This window comes from Talpa occidentalis, unplaced genomic scaffold, assembly GCF_014898055.3.
Source record: "Talpa occidentalis isolate TD23 unplaced genomic scaffold, MPIMG_talOcc4v2.1 talOcc4.4, whole genome shotgun sequence".
Classification (NCBI taxonomy): domain Eukaryota; kingdom Metazoa; phylum Chordata; class Mammalia; order Eulipotyphla; family Talpidae; genus Talpa; species Talpa occidentalis.
The window spans coordinates 107,020,799-107,033,004 of NW_023604295.1; positions in this window are offsets into that span (position 1 = coordinate 107,020,799).

Genomic DNA, 12,206 nt, shown 5'->3' on the forward strand with positions numbered 1-12,206 from the left:
CATTTCCCTGATTACAAGTGATGTTGAACATTTTTCATATGCCTGTTGGCCATTTGCATTTCCTCTTTGGAGAAGTTTCTTTTTAGCTCTCCTGTCCATTTTTTGACTAGATTGTTTACTTTGTTTTTGTTGAGTCTCGTCAGCTCTCTGTAGATTTTTGTGATCAGTCCTTTATCATTAGTGTTGTGTGCAAAAATTTTCTCTATGAGGTGTCTTAACTCTTGAACCACCAGAGAGGTTCGGAGTGCACCCTTTCTTTTGAGGGTCTGTGAGTGGTATTTTCTCATACTCTTTATCTGAATATATCTTTATTTCATTTCTATTTTTGTTTAGTAGTTTATTCCATTATAGATTCAATTTTAGATTAAGATGATTGTCCCTCAGTACTTATAAATACTATTCCAATATCTTCAAGTATCTCTTGTAACTATTGAGGAAGCCTTTGTCAGACTAATTGTCCTTCATATAATTTGTCTTTTTTCTCTCTTTCATTGTTCCCTATGCTCTCTCCCAACCACACTCCGTTTCTCTTTTTCAGTTTTTCCTTTGACTTTTTTTTTTAAAATTTGTGTGTTTGTGCTCTGTAGTTTCACTATAGAGTTGTGTTGTTGTAGATTTATTTTTCTCTGTCCTGCCGGGGACATATCTCCATATCTGCAAATAGAAATTCTCACTCATTCATCCAAAATTTAAGCTCTCTAAGTAGGTGAGACAGGAGAGGTCTGCTGCACTATGTGTTGCATTTTAATCTTAATGACATTTATTTGTTTTTAGAAAACATTTTTGAACCTTCCCCCCCCTTTCTTTAACAGTGCCTTGTCTTTTCTTTTCTTTTTCTTTTTCTTTTTTTTTTTTTGTCTTTTGGAAGAGGCATGTATTCAACCATTTCAAATATATTTCTTTATAGTCTTTCAGATTGCCATTCTATTGTAGCAAGTCTAATTTTCCATTTTATTTTGTCTTTTTTATTCTTGGAAAAGATAGTTTCTTATGACTTTTGTCATTTTTTTAATTTGTGCTCCAACAGATATTGTGTGTGAGTGTAAAGATCTCTTGTAGGGTGGATTTTCAGAGCATCCTTCTAGGCTAGGTTGACTTTTTTTTTTTTAATTTTTAAAAAAATGTTTTCATTTATTTATTTATACAAGCACTGGGTACAGTCAGAGGCACAAGAGGGTGAGAGAACTCACTAGAGCCAGAGCGGAGAGTAGAACAGGCAGAGTGACGAAGTACACTGCTGAGGGGAGCAGTGGGTGGCAGGAGAGGTCTGCGCGCCATGTGGGACCCTCTCCCAATGGCTGGGGATTGAACTGGCACTTCAGAGGCTGCGGGCAGCTTCGCAACCCAGCGCTCAACTGCTGTGCCACCGGGGAGGCCCTAGGTTGACTCTTTATATGCCAAGATTCTGTGGGTATCATGGCCTGAGATTTTCACATTAATCCCTGAACTGAGGGCTTATGAGACCACAAAAGTAAATTTGAATCCCCCAACCATGCAAGATACAGGTCTAGAGTTCCTATTTTTAATGGGAAGACTTTATTTTCCAACCCAGAGTCCAGACAGAAATAGAAACAACTTCTGTCATACCTTGGTACTGACAGGTGGAGTTTTCTAGTCCTTTAACGGAGGAGCCAGCTCTATGTGGGTCTCAGCTTTTGCAGGACTTTTAGTTCCCAGTTCCATTTCTATCAGACTCAAAACTTTGTTGAGGGACTATAGACAATCTAAATGTTTGCTTTAATACCCACTACTACCAAGATTCTAAGTGTGGGCCCTGAACCACCACCCCCAGCAGCATCTTTCAGCTAATTAGAAATAAACTCCAGGCCTATCAGATCAGATTTTTTATCTTAACAATTTCCCAGGTGGTTCATGTGTGTGTCTGAGTTTGAAAAGCACTGCTCTCCATCACTGTGTTACGTCAATGTTCATTCTTCCAACCTCTCCCCTAGAGAAGGTCCAGTATCAGCTTATGTGTTGTTTTCTCTTTCTCTTTCTCTCTCTCTCTCTCTCTCTCTCTCTCTCTCTCTCTCTCTCTCTCTCTCCTTCCTTCCTTCCTTCTCTCTCTCTCTCTCTCTCTCTCTCTCTCTCTCTCTCTCTCTCTCTCTCTCTCTCTCTCTTTCTTTCTAGCTTTCTTCTGCACTTTTGGAAACTGAGAATTTCACTTTTTCCCTTGGGAGCGCATCTATCCTTTTAAAAACATTTTTGTTAAAACCTTTTGTCTGCCATGTTGCCAAGCCTGGGACGCCAGTCCTACTCATTCTCCAAAGTCCTGATTTAAGTATTTAGCAGTTTCCTATGCCAGCCCTACCTTCATGATTTATGAACACAGATACTCAGCAAGTATTTGTAGTTTCTGTATTCACATGATGATGGATTAGAAACTTTCTTTTGAAAGTTACATAGTTAAGTACATAGTTTTAAATTAGTTTTTCTATTTGCAGAGTGGTTTTTTTTTTCACATAGGAATGTTTTGACCCATAACATCTTCTAGTCCTATCGTATCTTTTTCACAAATATATGCAATTCGAGCCTAGGCCCCCTCTTTTGCACCATGGAATTTCTGCAGCAAGATAGGAGAAATCAGCTGTGCTAGCAGAATTAGAGAGACTGAACAACATAGCAGGGGCCAATTTATCAGTGGACACCTTTCAGAGCCCTGGTTAAATGATTAGTTATCTCTACCCATGCCCAGTCTGCCTACTTGTAGAGTTTCTGGCTCTACAAGCTGCAGTAGAAGCAGCTCTCATCAGACTCATTCCATAAGTGTGAACTGTGTACCCATTCATGGCACTGAAGTGTACTGAACCTGAGGGGCACTGAAGCAGGGAGGAAGTAGCTCCTGACAGTGGGAGCTCTTCACACCCTGGCAAGGTATCCGTAGACCACATCCTGGCGAGGCATCTATATACCAAAGAGAGAAGAAAAGTCCTAAGATGTCAGGTAAGCAAATATCTGCTGGAGAGGTAGAGACTGTACAAAATGGGTATAGAATTGCTGAGGGAATCTCAATAAAGACAAGGATCTCCCTAAGATGGGGCAGGATGACATCATTCCTTTATTTCTTTAAGTCGCTGCTAAATTCTGAACCCTTGCCTGCTTGGGGGTAAATCACCCTCTTTTGTTTCAGAGAAGGAAAGAGTCTTTCTTTTCCCAGCCTGCGAAATTCATCTTGCAAACCATGGAGACCTTGACTTTTGACACCATTTGGGGAACTCTGGCACAAAAACATAGTTTCCCTGCATGAAGTGAGGAGGGATTTCTGCTTTCTTTTCACCTCCTGTAGGGTACATCTGGCCCACAATCCCTGATCATTGTTTGCAGAGTTTTAATCCAAATGTGTACATTGCTTTTTGAGTGGTGAAAGATTGAGCCAACAATAACCTGAGGTCTTGATCTGCTTCGTTCAACTGGAGGGCAGGATAATGAAATGAAGTTCCCTTCTAGCTAGTCTGTCATGCTTTGTTTCCTGGGAAGCCAGGATCTTTGTTTTCAAACCTTTACTCACAGCTCACCCACTCCTAGAACCTCTTACCCATTCCTTTCCAAATTCTACCCATTCTAGGTACCCTCTAACTGGGTGACTTTGTATCTGTACTGTTTATTTGATGTGTCCATTGGATCTTCTGTTGTTAAGAATTGCTTTGTTCTTTCTGGCTTACCTCCCTAAATATATTTTAAGCTCTTTGAGGGCAGAGAGCTTATGCAGCACATGCAGGCACAGAGTAAGTTCTCAAAAGCATCAAGAAAGTCTGTTGTGGGCCTCCCCGGTGGCGCAGCGGTTGAGCACTAGGTTTCGAAGCTGCCTGCAGCCTCTACAGCGCCAGTTCGATCCCCGGCTGCTCCCCCACCATGGGAGGGGGGTCCCACATGGCACGCAGACCTCCCCTGCCGCCTGCTGCTCCCCTCAGCAGTGTTCTTCGGTCCTTCTGCCTGCTCTGCTCCCCGCTCTGGCTCTGGTGAATTCTCTCACCCTCCCGCGCTTCTGACTGTGCCCAGTGCTTGTATAAATCAATCAATCAATCAGTTAATCAATCAATCAATCAATCTTAAAAAAAGAAAGTCTGTTGATTCCACATTCACATTATTAGTTATGTACAAATTATTCACAGGCTACATGAAACATTTCTATTGGATGCATAAGTTATTTTGGAAATCATAAAAGCAAGGGACTAAGAAGAGGGCTGTCTCGTTCATAAAGGTTATAGGAAATGAGTCAGACTTTTCCACTATGAGGAAAGGCTCAAGGTTATATGAAATGAGCCAGGTGAAATGCCTCACTGATACTTACCTAAACACAGTGTTTCCCACCACCTGCCACTAATACTTCCTACCACCTTCTCATTCATGTAGGATAATAGAATGCCCCATGCAACTTCCTCATTTTATATATTTGGAAGCCCTAAATTAGGTGCGCACACATATAATTATCATGTCATCCTGATTGATGCTTTTCTTATTATGAAGTCAACTTCATTTGACATTATTGCCACTTACCATTATGTGCGTGTCTTTTTGCATGTGTGTCGTTTTCCACTTTTTGCTTGACTTTCACTTTAATATATGTCTTTATATTTATAGTGTATTTCCTGTATACAGCATATGTTTAAGTCTTGTTTTTTATCCCTCATGACAACTCTGCCTTTCCATTGGCATGTTTAGTCTATTCATATTTAATAAAATTATTAGAGTTGGATTGAGGACTACCATTTATCTGTTTGTATTCTGTTGATTATATCCACTTTTTGCTCTTCTGTATCTCCTTTCCTGCATTCTTTTCCCGTTAATGGAACATTTTATAATTTATCTGTTGGCTTTTTAGTTATGCACTTTACATTAATGTTTGATGGTTATTCTAGGAATTAAAATAGTTAAATGTCTACTAGAGCTACATTTGTTCCACTTTGCATAAACTAGAAAATCTTGGTGCCTGCACAGCCCCTTTACTCACCCATTCTTCACGCTCTAGTTGTCATACATCTCCACATTATGCACATGTTCACATCCATCTAAGTACATTACAAACATTGTTTTAATTTTTGCTTGAAACAAGTATATGTATTTTTAAAAAATTAAAGAAAAAGTATTTTATGTTTACCCAAACTTTTACCATTTCTAATGCCCTACATGCCTTTTTGAAAATTCAAGATGCTATAACTTTTCCGTCATTCTAAAGAACTTTTACGTATATGTAGCATTTTTATAGTTCAGTTATGTTGTTGTTTTGAAGGATATTTTTTACTGAATATAGAATTCTGAATCAGTAGTTGTGGGTTTTTTAATACTTATTCCACTGCTTTCTCTCTTCTGTTTCTGACGTCCGTAATAATTCTCTGTTATCTTACTTTGTAATTTCTTGTTTACACTAAATGCTTTCAAATTGTTGGTTTGTCTTTGGCTTTTAATAATTCGACCAAGATGTACCCTAGATATGATTTTCTTTGTATACATCAAACTTGAAATTTGTTCAGTTTCTTGAATCTATAAATTATTGCCTGTAATCAAACTTGGGAAATGTTCAGTCACTATTTTTCAACTATCTTTTTCAGGCACATTCTCCCCCTTCCTTATTCTGGGATTCCAATTACTCATGCACTAGACCTTTTAATATTTTGCCACAGTTCTCTGAGTTTCTGTTCTTTGTTTTATTTTCATTTTTTTCCTTTTTTGATTGGATCATTTCTGCTCATCAGCTTTTCAAGTTCACTGACTCAATAGTCTTTTGTTTAATGTGCTGTTAATTACATCCAGTAAATTTTTAAAATCTAGATGTTGTATATTATAGTTCTGAGATTGCTCTTGGTTCTTTTAAGAGTTTCCCTTTCTCTGCTAAGATCTCCTATTTTTTCATCTGTTATGGAGACATTTTTTTTCCCCTCAAATATAGTTATAATAGATGCTTTAAAATCTACTTCTGCTAATTCTAATGTCTAGCCTCAGGGTTGTTCTTCATTGATTACTTTTTAAAAGTGTCATATTTCCCTGATTCTTCATATAGCATAACTTTTAGATTATATGACAGACATTGTGAATGATTCATTACAGTGAGTCTAGATTCTTTCTGTTATTCCTCCCCAAAGAGGTTTTGTTTGTTTGTTTGTTTTTTGCTAGTAGACAATTAATCTGACGGACTTCAAATTCCAAACTCTGTTTACTTTCTAGTTGAAAAAAAAGCTGAAAACTATGTTCAGTTCTTTTACTTATAGACTGTTTGGAATCTCCCCCACACATGCGTAGTTCAGCAGTTTGGGTAAAATTTAAATGCAGAATTTGAGACTCCCCTTTCTAGATCTCTCTTTTCTGGGTCTATTCTTCCCTCATTTTTGGCTACTTCCCTCATTTTTGAAGTTATTAAAACTGTAGGCTGCTATCTGATTTTTAATTACCCTATGTGTAGGAACAGAATCTTAGGGGGAAAGTGCCCTTCCCTTCTTTCAAGTGTTGACTCTCTTCTAATTTCTGGCTGCTTTTAATCATTCTCCAGTGCTTTCTGGTTGTTGTCTTTAATGTTTTATATAGAGTTTATGGCTGTTATCTGGAGGAGGATTGGTCTGAGAGTAGTTACTGCCTTATACTACATTACCTGAAGCAAAACCAATTGCTTCATTTTAGAGAGGAGGAAATTGAAGAGAAAAGGGTGCTAGACTCAGTTGTAGAAATGTGTGTGCCTGTGTGAAGTCCAAGAATAGACCTGGGCTGAGGATCACTGTAATAGTTCTGTTAAGGTGTTCTTAGTTCCCATAGCAACTTCATCTCGGGACATGGGTCCCTAATGCACAGAAGAGGGTCCTCTGGGATAAGGGGCAGCCTTCAAGGTGACTTTGAATGGAGCTCATGGGTCATGAACTACTTATATATGGAAGCCAAAATAAGAATAACAACATATTTTGCAAGACATAGTGCTAAATGTTTCATAGACATGAAATCATTTAACCTTCCCCTAAAACCTTTAAGTTAAGTTTTATTGTTATCTCCATATGCAAATGAAGTAGAGAACTACAAATCAAATATGTTTCTCAAACAGCTGAATTTATGTGGAAGAAGAATTAAAGTCTAGATCTGCCTGATGCAAAAGCCTCTTTTCTTATAAGCAGGGGGTAGACATGTTTTTTTTTAAGATTTATTTATTTGTGGATACAAGAACTGGGGTATAGGCCAGAGGTGTGGAGGGGTGAGAGGGTTCACCAGAGACATAGTGGGGAACAGAACAGGCAGATTGACTGAAATACACTGCTGAGGGGAACAGCGGGCGTGTCAGGAGAGGTCTGCTGCGCCATGTGGGTAGCTCCCTGGCCAGGGATCGAACTCATGCTGCAGTGCCTGGGGATGGCTTCATAGTTTGCATCTTAACCCCCTGTGCCAGCAGAGAGGCCTGGTAGACATGGTTTTTACTCTCATTCTCTATAGACAAACAAGGTAGCATATTTCATGGCCATGTAAATATATACCCTGAATATTTACTTTTCTATTCCCTTGTCTCCTTAGCTGGGGAGACTATCCAGGCCCAAGAAACCCTGAGGAAGGAAACGCCTGCAGATGTAGAAGATGTGTTTTCATCTAAGAGTTAAGAGGTCTGATTGCAGGCCTCATCACTAGGCCAATTCCTTGTGTGATTTTGGGGAAATCACTACACATTACTTTCATTTCTTTATCAATAAGCCCAGGTGAACTCAGAGATCTACTTAGTTACTTAGCAGCCTAATTTCAAGGTTTATTTTTGATGGCCAGGAACTAGAAAAAGATTTTTTGGCATAATGTTGCATGTGGATCATGAATTGAACATTATTCATGGTATCTTTTCTGATAGCTAAACTCAAATAATAAAACCAGGATCTCTTTTCTTAACATGGTGCTCTTCAATCTCTGATTCCATTTAAAGTCTCCATCCCCCTTGCATCCATCATTTCCAAACTGTGCTATCAGCCTGTCAACACCGTTTAGGAATGCCTTGATCCTGACTGGGTCACTTTTTGCTTCTAGGCCTCTAATTTTTATAAAGGAAGCAAACTCAAGGGTACAATAGTCATCTGTCTTTGTGACCTGGGTTTGAACGTTTAACCTTTCCACCTGCAGGAAAAAATCTACCTGCCTAATCTGCTAAGAGTGGGAGGAAAGAGTGTTTACATTTCCACCATTTTCCAAGGAACACAGTTTCTATGCTTGCATTTCAGCCTCTATACTCAGCCCCTCAGTCACAGCACAGCACATTGGATGTCAGACCTGTTCTTTGAAAAACTTGTCAATCTACATGTTTTCATTAAGTAAATTAAAGACTTAAAGTCAGTCACTCAGATGCCTGCCTGCCACCACAGTCTTGTCAGTTTCTGGAATCTTACTAACTTACCGTTCCCCTCCCTGATCTTATTATTATTATTTTTTTAATAATTCTGCTGGAAAAATTAGAAGGAGGTTTTGTGCAGAATCTGTGGGTCTTGGCTTTCCTGATCTTTCCAGAAATGACTTTAGTAGGAAGATAGGAGCATAAACTAGCCTTCCCTCTTGACTCCCTGGGCAGCTTTGGGAAATGAATTTAACCTTTCTGTGGTCCAGGTGTGAATGATAGATGCCAAGGCATTGCTTCTCATAATTTTCTGACAATAAAAACCCTTGAAATATTAGGGGAGTCTTAAAAACAAAGTGACCTTACAAGGGTGACATTTCTGGCCACTGCTAAAACCACAGCAGTATTTAGTGGAGCTTTCCGGTTTGTCATAAATTTATGTCCTCAATTTATTCTAAGCCTGAACTCTCCAGCTCATTGTGGGGATTTCTAAATCAGCCAGACATCTTAGAGACTCTGTGCCAAAGATGGCAAAGGCTAGCTTTTCACTCCTGGAGGCCAAATGAGAAATGCTTTTGCTTATGACTTCTATTTGCCTTCTCCCTCTTCACACTTCTGCTTCCAAGAATGAATCCACATTCCCCAACCTAAACCTGGCAGAGATCAGAATCACCAATCAAGGAGAGAGGCCTTTACCTAGGCAACTCCTCTATCTACAAGGAAAAATATTCGAGCTTTAAGAATGGAGATTTAATTTTGTCCCAGACTTTCAAAGTAACATTGATGGATATTTAAATGTTGTTAAAAGTCTCACAGCAAGAATATCCCAGAAGGGCAACAGGTAACAGATGTCATTTAGCTTCTGTGTCTCTAGGCAATCTCATCTGTAAAAGAAGGCAGTAAGAGTCACAGGCAGTCTAAGGTAGGACTTTGTCTGAGTCTGTCTCCTTACTATTTTTGTTTTCAGTTAGTATCAAAGCTGGTACTGCCTAAAATTATTCATTTTATTACCATTTTTACCTAAACAAAATAATTTCTAAAATTTCCTTCCCCTCCCACTCTTTTTTTCTAAAGATTTTTTTTATTTATGCACAAAAGAACTGGGTGCAGGCCAGAGGTGCAGGGTGAAAGGGTTCACCAGAGACAGAGGGGGGAGCAGAACAGGCAGATCTACTGAAATACACTGCTGAGGGGAGCAGTGGGTGAGAAAGGAGAGGTCTGCTGTGCCAAGTGGGTCAGCTCCCTGGCCAAACAGGGATCAAACTTGTGCTGCAGCAGCTGGGGATAGCTTGATAGCGCTGTCTTAAACCCCTGCGCCACCAAGGAGGCCCCCCTTCTCACTCTTTTTAAAGGACTAAGATTAATAAAAGCCTGTGATCTTGAACATGTTCTATTAGTCACAGACACACTCCTAGGGGAGTATTTCAGGTGTTATCACTGACTGGAGTTTCCTTAGTGTATGCAGTATTTTGGGAGAGGTGAGGAATATTCCTAGTAAACACCATCTCTTCTATGCTAAAGACTCACCCAAATGTGTTAGTCTTAACTTCCCAGCAAAGTTCTAGTCTTATGGTTCTAGCTATCATCCATCCGATGTTATGAGTAATCTAGAAAGAACATTAGACATCACCCCTGCTGTTAAGGACCTTATACTGAAACTGAAGAGAAATAAACCAAAATGCATTCATCCAGCAAAGACTTGCTGAGGACCTTTTTGTGTGGTATACTGTAAAACCTACTAGTTAGTGTGGCCATATAGTGCATTTTCCAGGAATCATCTTAATATATCAGTTGCACTAGAGTAATTAGTTTCCATATTTCTGACATTCAAAAGTGTCTTAGTTTGCATGAAAAATTATGGGGTTGCTGCAGTGACGGGTAGTGACAGAGCCTTGATAGCCTCACCTAGGGGAGTCAAGTCAATAGAGAAATTGCCATAGCAACTAAGATGCTTTGTTAACACAGAAATAGCCATTCACACACCCCAGGTATTGTTTGTTTTTGTTTTTTTAGCTTGGATGAGGCTATTTCTTTTATTTCCTGAGATATTTGTGGAAGTTCTACCATATGGTTGGTTAATTTAATGCAAAGGGTTATTTTCTCCAAGATAAAATTCTGACCAACATCTGTTTCTCTGAGAAGGGCTTAACTTATTGCTGGGACATGTCAGATCTTTTATTTATGGGAAATACAGCAAGGAGAAACCTGAAAGAATGGGTAACAGGTAACCTGTATCAGGTGGTGCAATCCACATAAAGGAAAGAGATCTGAGGTCTCATTGTCTCAGTTCAACAACCATGTCTGAGTGTCTACTCCATGTCAGGCACTGGGCTTTTAATTGACAGAAGAGGGGGAATATTATGTGCAAAGCCTGGAGATAGGAAGTAGCAATGGGGTATGTGGGGATTGCCAAGCAGGTTGGCATTGGAGGAAGCACATGCTGTGAGTCAGAGGGAGCCAGGACATGTGGCTATGGAGGTAGGCAGGGGCCAGGTGATGGAGAACTTACATCAAGAGCATAGAGTAACTGGTGTCTCTTTGGGAAAGAAATAGGACTTCGGATATAGTTCCATCCCCAGGGCTCTAACTGCCTGGCAGCCACTGCATTTTGCAGCAACATGATCTGTCTTGCAGAGTCCCTACTGATCTCTAAAACCTCTCTGCCCCTTCTAGGGCTCTGTTTACATGCGTGTTACTCACACTTTCAGACTTAGCAGTGCTGATGAAACAGTTTCTGAAGGTCCAGGACTAACAATATTAACTCAAAGGGGACAAGCCACTCTGGGCAGACGTTTCTGAGTTTGGTGCCACAGCAGACCTGGTGCAGTGAGGACAATTGATTCACTGGGTCAAGGTAGTGGTGTTTGTGTTCCTGCTGGAAGCGCAGGAACTGCTGACAATGTTGGGCTGTCACTGAAGTTCCTGCTGCTGCTTTGATCGATCTTCCCCTGGTAAATTTGAATGGCCCACGAGGCCATGTGACCCAGCTTGGAATGCCAGCTGAAGCTGCTGGGTTCTGCAGTCCCTGCTGCTCTGATCTGCAGTGTACAAAGCAGGTGATCTTATTTATTCCAGTATCACAAGTTCTTGGCTACAGAAGCAGAGCAGTATGGGCTGGTGCATAAACACAGGAAGTTAAAAAAAAATTAAAAACGCATACCAGTTTGGAATCACCAAAAAGGCAAAACGTAAAATTAGCAGGAAGAATGATTTCCAGTCATGTGAGAGGAAATGCCAAGAAAGATTTGTTGAAATAAGAACATTATTAAGAAATAAACAACCAAGAACTTTTAAAATCAACTGCAGATTTGTTTTCCAGTTTGCTCGACACAACACTTGTTATGTTGTGTCTTGATGATTGTAAGAAGTATCTCTTTAAATTACAGAGGAGGTTTTTCTTAAAGTTGCATGAAACTTTTCCCCATTCTGTAATTCACTCAAATATGTTTCTGTAATTAGTGCTTTTTCTCTTCCATTGCAAGAGTCTCATTAGTCAGTGTTCATTCGGTGACGACTGGGACAATGTTCTCAGGGAATGTGGAGGACAGTCCCCTCTTTTGAGAGCTGTCAATGTCGTGAACAGAACAAGTCCTGAGGTTAGTGGGTGAAGCTGCTCATGTGGATGCTGAGACCATCACTTTCACCAAAAATGCATCCAGGAGTAGGTTCTGAAATGGTTGCTAAAGGATCATATGATTATGGCTCTCTTTAACTTCTGCTGTTACAGGAGAGACACCAATTTGACAACTTCCTTTATGAAGTTCTAGCCCATGTTTCATTGTCTTACTCCAGTGTTACTCTAAGTGTTGGTCTCTGATAACATAGAGACTTGTCCAGAGTGTAAATTAACAGCGGAGAAAGCCAGACTTTATGGCCCATCGACCAAACTACAGTGAGGTATTAACATGCAATATGGCCAAGCTCC